Source organism: Sceloporus occidentalis, unplaced genomic scaffold (assembly GCF_023333645.1).
Source record: "Sceloporus occidentalis isolate IW3139 unplaced genomic scaffold, rSceOcc1.0.p SCAF_8, whole genome shotgun sequence".
Taxonomy (NCBI): Eukaryota; Metazoa; Chordata; class Lepidosauria; order Squamata; family Phrynosomatidae; genus Sceloporus; species Sceloporus occidentalis.
This window is the reverse complement of record NW_028316988.1, coordinates 49,585,267-49,591,330: the sequence shown is the minus strand read 5'-3', so window position 1 is coordinate 49,591,330 and position 6,064 is coordinate 49,585,267.

Below are 6,064 nucleotides of genomic sequence, written 5' to 3'. Positions count from 1 at the left end.
ACAATTCATTTATTACAACCAATAGCCAGCATAGCAATTGAAAAAGAGTGTTTTATTCCCTCCATGATTACTTAGGGATTATGGGAGGTATATCCAGCAGATCTGGAGGACTGGGGCTGGCTAGCTTAGCACAGTGATTGTCTACTCCCAGAAAGTCCAGCCTTCCTGGCCAATGGTCAGGGATTCTGGGAGTGGAAGTTCAAAACATTTGGGAGACTACTGCCTCTAAGCCAGAACTATTGGCTTATAGCTATTCCACACTGTAAAAAGAAATCAGTTTGGTGAGGTATTCAGCCAGGTCTGTCAGAGAGCATTTGTTATTTGTTGTTGTGTGCCTTCGAGTCATTTCCAACTTATGGCGAACCTAAGGCAAACCTACCCAGGATTTTTTCTTGGCAAGAATTGTTCAGACAAAGTTTGCCATTGCCTTACTCTGAGGCTGAGAGTATGTGGCTTGTCCAAGGTCACCCAGTGGGTTTCATGGCCAAATGGGGAATCAAACCCTGGTCTCCAGATTCACAGTCCAACACTGAAACTACTACACTATGCTAGCTCACCAAACTACAAATCCCAAGATTCTGTAGCATAAGCACATGACAGTTAAAGTGGTGTCAAGCTGCTGTATTTCTGCTGTGTGGATACACTCAGAGAATGGGCTTTGCTACTGCTCGTGATCTTATAGCTCCAAGGTGTCAGGAAGCAATTTGTTCATTTCCCAAACTTGAATTGTTGTGATAATTAAAGATCATTTGCCTTACGGTGTATAAACTGGGTACGGGGTACAGTTCAATGTCCTGTGACTATCTGGCTTGTTTAAATACCTAGCCCTCAAGACAAAAATGGTGGGGTTTGAAGGTAGGTACTGCTGACAGTTCAGGAAACTGGGGCAAGGCGGGTATGACTAAATAGGGTCTGCAATGGTCTGCAGGTAAAACTTCTGTAGTGCTACTTTCTGCTTCTCAATGGCCAATAGGAAGAGGATAAATTTGCAGAAAGAGCAGCTGCATGTAAACTTAATTGCATCATGTTACACCAGTTACACAATTCTGCTTCCCTTACTGTAACTTCTTTTTTTCTAGCCTGAGTGACAGACATTGGTGAATACATGGTCCTGTTTCTTTGTAAGGGCACTGACTTTCCTTTTGCCTTTCTCCTGTGCCGTGTAATGGCAGGCAAAAATATTGTAAAAGCTTTACAGCAGAGATTGATAGACTTGCACCTTGTGCAGCCTGGTTTTTGATTCTAACTGCACTCATTTGTAAAATACAAGGCGGAGGAGTTCAAGGAGACATTTACCTACTCCCAACTGTGCCAGCAAAAAGGTGGGATGTAAATGAAATGAAATAATGTTGCATGAGCAGTCGATCAGAATAACTTGCTTATCACTCGGCTATAAAATTTAGGCAGCAAAGTCCTGCAGGATTGGAGCTGAAAGACTGTCACAGAGAAATAAGGAGGAATCTGAGTTTTCCTCCCCTGTTACCTCTTAGCAGCTGAAATTTAGGAACACTGATTCCTCCACATTTACTGGGATTAGGGGTGAAGGACCCCCGTGAATGTTAAAAAAAACTATTCTCTTTACCTAAGAGAACACTTCTCTGGGAATCTCCAGGTCCTCCAGTGCAACTCTATGGTCAACATCTGCCAGAAGTTGATCATGGAATTATGCTGGAGGATCTACAAATGCCTAGAGACATTTTTCTCTAGGAACTTACAGGTCCTCCAGCACAACTCTATGGTCAACTTCTGGCACAGTTGTGCTGGAGGATCTAGCGATTCCTAGACAGAACTTGCTAATCAAAACTGCAAATAATCAAATGCGTAAAAGTCAAAGCTGCAAATGTGGAGGGCAGGGCCAAATGTAGACTGTCTCAGTGTGCAGGTTCACTTTAATGTAGCCTCATTGTCAGTTCCTTCTCCAACATGAATGTGTCTTATGCCTAATGGTGCAGCCTTAAACCCAGTTGTTAATTCTTCTTAATTGACATCAGCTTCAATTTAGGGTCACCTTATGGATGTGAAACCAGAAGCACCCTGTTGTCAGCATCCTTGCAAATATCTTGCATGCTTACGGCACTGCCGTCCTTTACTGAAGTCCAAAACACACTGCAGATAAAATCCACTTTGAGACTGCTTTAACTGCCCTGGGTCAATGCTAGGGTATTCTGCAAACTGTGGTTTTATGAGACATCTAGCATTCTCTGTCGGAGACCTCTGGTGCCACAATCAACTACAATTCCCAGGATTCCCCAGCACTGAGCCAGGGCAGTTAAAGCAGTCTGGATTATTTCTGAACTGTGTGTTGGACCTGGGTTACCTGGGCCTGACATGAATCTATGATTGCCCTAGAGAGGGAATGTGGATTAGTGGTTTGAGGGCCGGATGAGGCCTCTGGTAGGCCAGGGTTCAAACCCACACTCGGCCATTAATACCCACCCTGGGCAAGTCCCACTCTTAGCTTCAGGAGGGCAATGGCAACCCCACTCCAAACAAACTGTCCCAAGAAAACACCATGATAGGTTTGCCTTAAGTCAGAAATGACCTGAAGGCACATGGTAACAAAGGATTGTCCTACATGTCCAATGGCCAGTCTCGCGTCTTGGAACTGATGTAAAATGAACTCTCATTTGCGAGTGTATATGGCAACCCTATCACAAGTTTTCTTGGCACGTTTCTTCAGAAGGGAGTTGCCATTGCCATTCTCTGAGGCTGAGAGTGTATGACTTGCCCAAGGTCACCCAGTGAGTTTACATGGCTGAGCCAGGATTTGGACCTTGGTCTCCAGAGTCATGGTCCCATTAGAAGGAAGGAAGGCCCGGTGGGTTTCCCGCCAGAGACCCCTGGAGGCACTGAGGGAGATTACGTCTAGGCTGCATCCGCACTGCAGAAATAATCCGATTTGGCACCACTTGACCTGTCATAGCTCTAGGCTATGGAATTCTGGGAAGTGTAGTTCAGTCACTAAACCACTGCCCCCTACGCTGGTGTCCAAATAAAAGCCGCAGCTGAGCAATAGCTGTGCCAGGACCAGTTGGGATGCCATAGAAGCACACATTCTCCAGAGCACCTCTTTAGGCCAGCACAGGCACCCTTCTTCATACACTTAGTAATATTGTCAAAAAATATGGGCTACAAAAGAAGGGTAGACCCCAGCTGCCTTGACCCAGGGATATATAGTCAATCCTAATTCTTAATCCTAAATGCCTGTGGGCAAGTAGGTGGTGCTTAGTGAGTTGAAAAGGGAATATGTACTTTGCATGTGCTTGGAAAGTTGGAGGTAATTCCCATATGTACAGTATTTGCTTCCATTGCACAGAGATGAGGTTTAATGTTTTAGCATTGGACTAGGACACTGGCAGACCAGGGTTCAAATTCTGGCTTGGCTATGGAAGCCCACAAACTACATTCCACAGCATTGAGCCATGGCAGTTAAAAAGCGGTGTGTCAAACCAGATTATTTACACAGTGTGGATGCAGCCTTGGTTGCCTTTTGATGGCAAGCAAAGATGTTCTTATTTAATCAGGTATTCAACATATAACCATACCAGGGTGGTTTGAGTGTTTAGGTCTTTTAGCTTTGGTATATAGTGTTTTTTAAATTATTTTAACGGTTTTAAATTTTATTGTACTGTTTCTAACATTGGGGGGGGGGGTCTGAGGCTCCTTGGGTCTCTTCTGGGAGAAAGGTGTCATACAAATAAAATAAATAAATTTAATTAAGTCACACTGTCTCAGCCTCAGAGGATGGCAATGGCAAAACCACTCTGAAAAAACGTGGCAAGAAAACCCCATGATAGTTTTGCTTTAGGGTTGCTTTAAGTCGGACACAACTTGAAGCCGCAGAGCAAGAAAAAGCTTTTATTTACTCTGCAGTTCTGGATTGCAGCATTGTGTGTCGTCCTTTTAAAATGTGAACAGGACCGTGAAGGTTTCTGGAAGGCCCAATATGTCCTTTTCCCGCCTTCATTTTCTTTCTAAATATATGAAAGGAGGCAGGAGGACAAGGCCTATGGAAAACCCTGGCCGTCGTTTGCATCCGCACTGCAGAAATAATCCATTGCTTGAATTGCCATGGTTCCAGGCTTCTGGCACCAGCGCAGAGGGCCTGTCCCGCCTGGCCACCCTGCGTGGGATGAAGGCTCGGTACTTCCATCAGCCAGCTAGGAGACTCTTGTCCAACCCATTGGGTGACCTTGGGCAGGTCACACTCTCTCAGCCTCAGAGGAAGGCAGTGGTGAACCCCTCCTCTGAAGAAACCTAGCCAAGAAGACCCAATGATAGCCTGCCCATAGAGTCACCGTAAGTTGGAAGCAACTTGAAATTACACCACAACCACTCACTACGTTGGTGTTTTGGTGGTCCCAATTTTGCCACGTGGTTTTGAGGGGACTGAAGTGTGGCCTAGTGGTTTGAGTGTTGGACTGGGACTCTAAAGACCAGGGTTCAAATCCTGGCTCGGCCATGAAACCCACTGAGTGAGTCACATATTCTCTGTCTTGAGGATGGCAATGGAAAACCACCTCTGAACAAACCTTGCCAAGAAAACCCCATGAAGAGGTTCACCACAAACCAGAAACAACTTGAAGGCCCACGACGACAACGAAACCTTCCAGCCTTGGCTTAACAAAGGCTTGAGCCCCCATTGGTGCCATTCAGAGTCTATGAATGCCTGGGTTAGGGCACACGCCCATGTGGGATAGCGAAAAGCATGAGGGGATACCAAACATTTTATGGAAGGATAGTTCCACAGGAGTGACTCCCAGGTTCTGTAGCCTGACACGCATGTACTTCAAAGTATGGGCGAAACTTGCATGGTTTGTTGTTGCTGTGATGATTTTGCCTCGCCAACATAGACTAGAACTCAGAACTCGGCTTGAGCAGTGGCACTCTCAGGCCCAGTAGTTCACAGAATTACAGAATTGGGAGAGACCCCAAGCGCCATCCAAGATTTACGGTAATCTTAAGGAGAATCTACTGATGGGTTTTCTTGGCAAGTTTCTTCAGAGGGCTAGAATTCAAATATATAGCCATGTTAGTCCATAGACTAGTATATGGAGAGATCTTGTAGCACCTTTGGGACTAACTAGAGAAAGAACTTGGCAGCATGAGCTTTCGTAGACTTACGTCTGCTTCCACCAAATGCATCCATCTGCGGAAGTAGATTTAAGTCTACACAAGCTCATGCTGCCAACATCGTTCTTTAGTTAGTCTCAAAGGTGCCACAAAATCTCTCTACATACTTCTTCAGAGGGGGTTTCCCATTGCCATCCCCTGAGGCTGAGAGTGTGTGACTTGCCCAAGGTCCCCCAGTGGGTTTCCATGTCCAAGTCAGGATTCGAACTCTGGATTTTAGAGTTGTCATCCAACACTCAAATTACTGTGTCACACTGCCTCTGCCTTTTATTTGACTTCATTGCTGTGTAAGACAAGGGAGATTGCTGCCGGGACCCTCCGCCTCAGATTGCTAAAAGGCAGCCTCAGAGAGATGTATATTTTCTGTATTCATTTTTATATCCATTGCTGCTGTTTTTGTTTTTCCTTAAAATGGTCCTGCTTTGTTCCGGCTGATTGTGACCAAAGGAAAAAATGCTGTTCACAACATTTTTGGAGGGTAGTCCAGATTTAGCTCCGAGGAATCCTTGTTGCTATAAGGCTCTGGAGCAGGGAATTCAAAGCTTGTCTCGTGTTCAAAAGTCACTGTACCTTGCTTGGTAAAATGGGGATTGTTCTCTTTTAAGCTTTATTTTCCTCCCCTACTCTGAGTATTCTTTACTTAAGAAAACCCTATGAAATTCTTCTTTCTGGCAACTGCTGATTCCAAGGACCTTCACATGCAGTTCTGGCTTAGTATAAGGAAAAATGCTGGGACTGCATCCACATTGTAGAGATAATCCAGTTTGACACCACTTTAACTGCCATGGCTCAAGGCGATGGAAGTCTGGGAAGTGTAGTTTGAGGTGCCACAACAAACTACAGTTCCCAGACTTCCATCGCCTTGAGCCATGGCAGTTAAAGTGGTGTCATACCAGATTATCTCTCCAATGCAGATGCAGCCTTAGACATA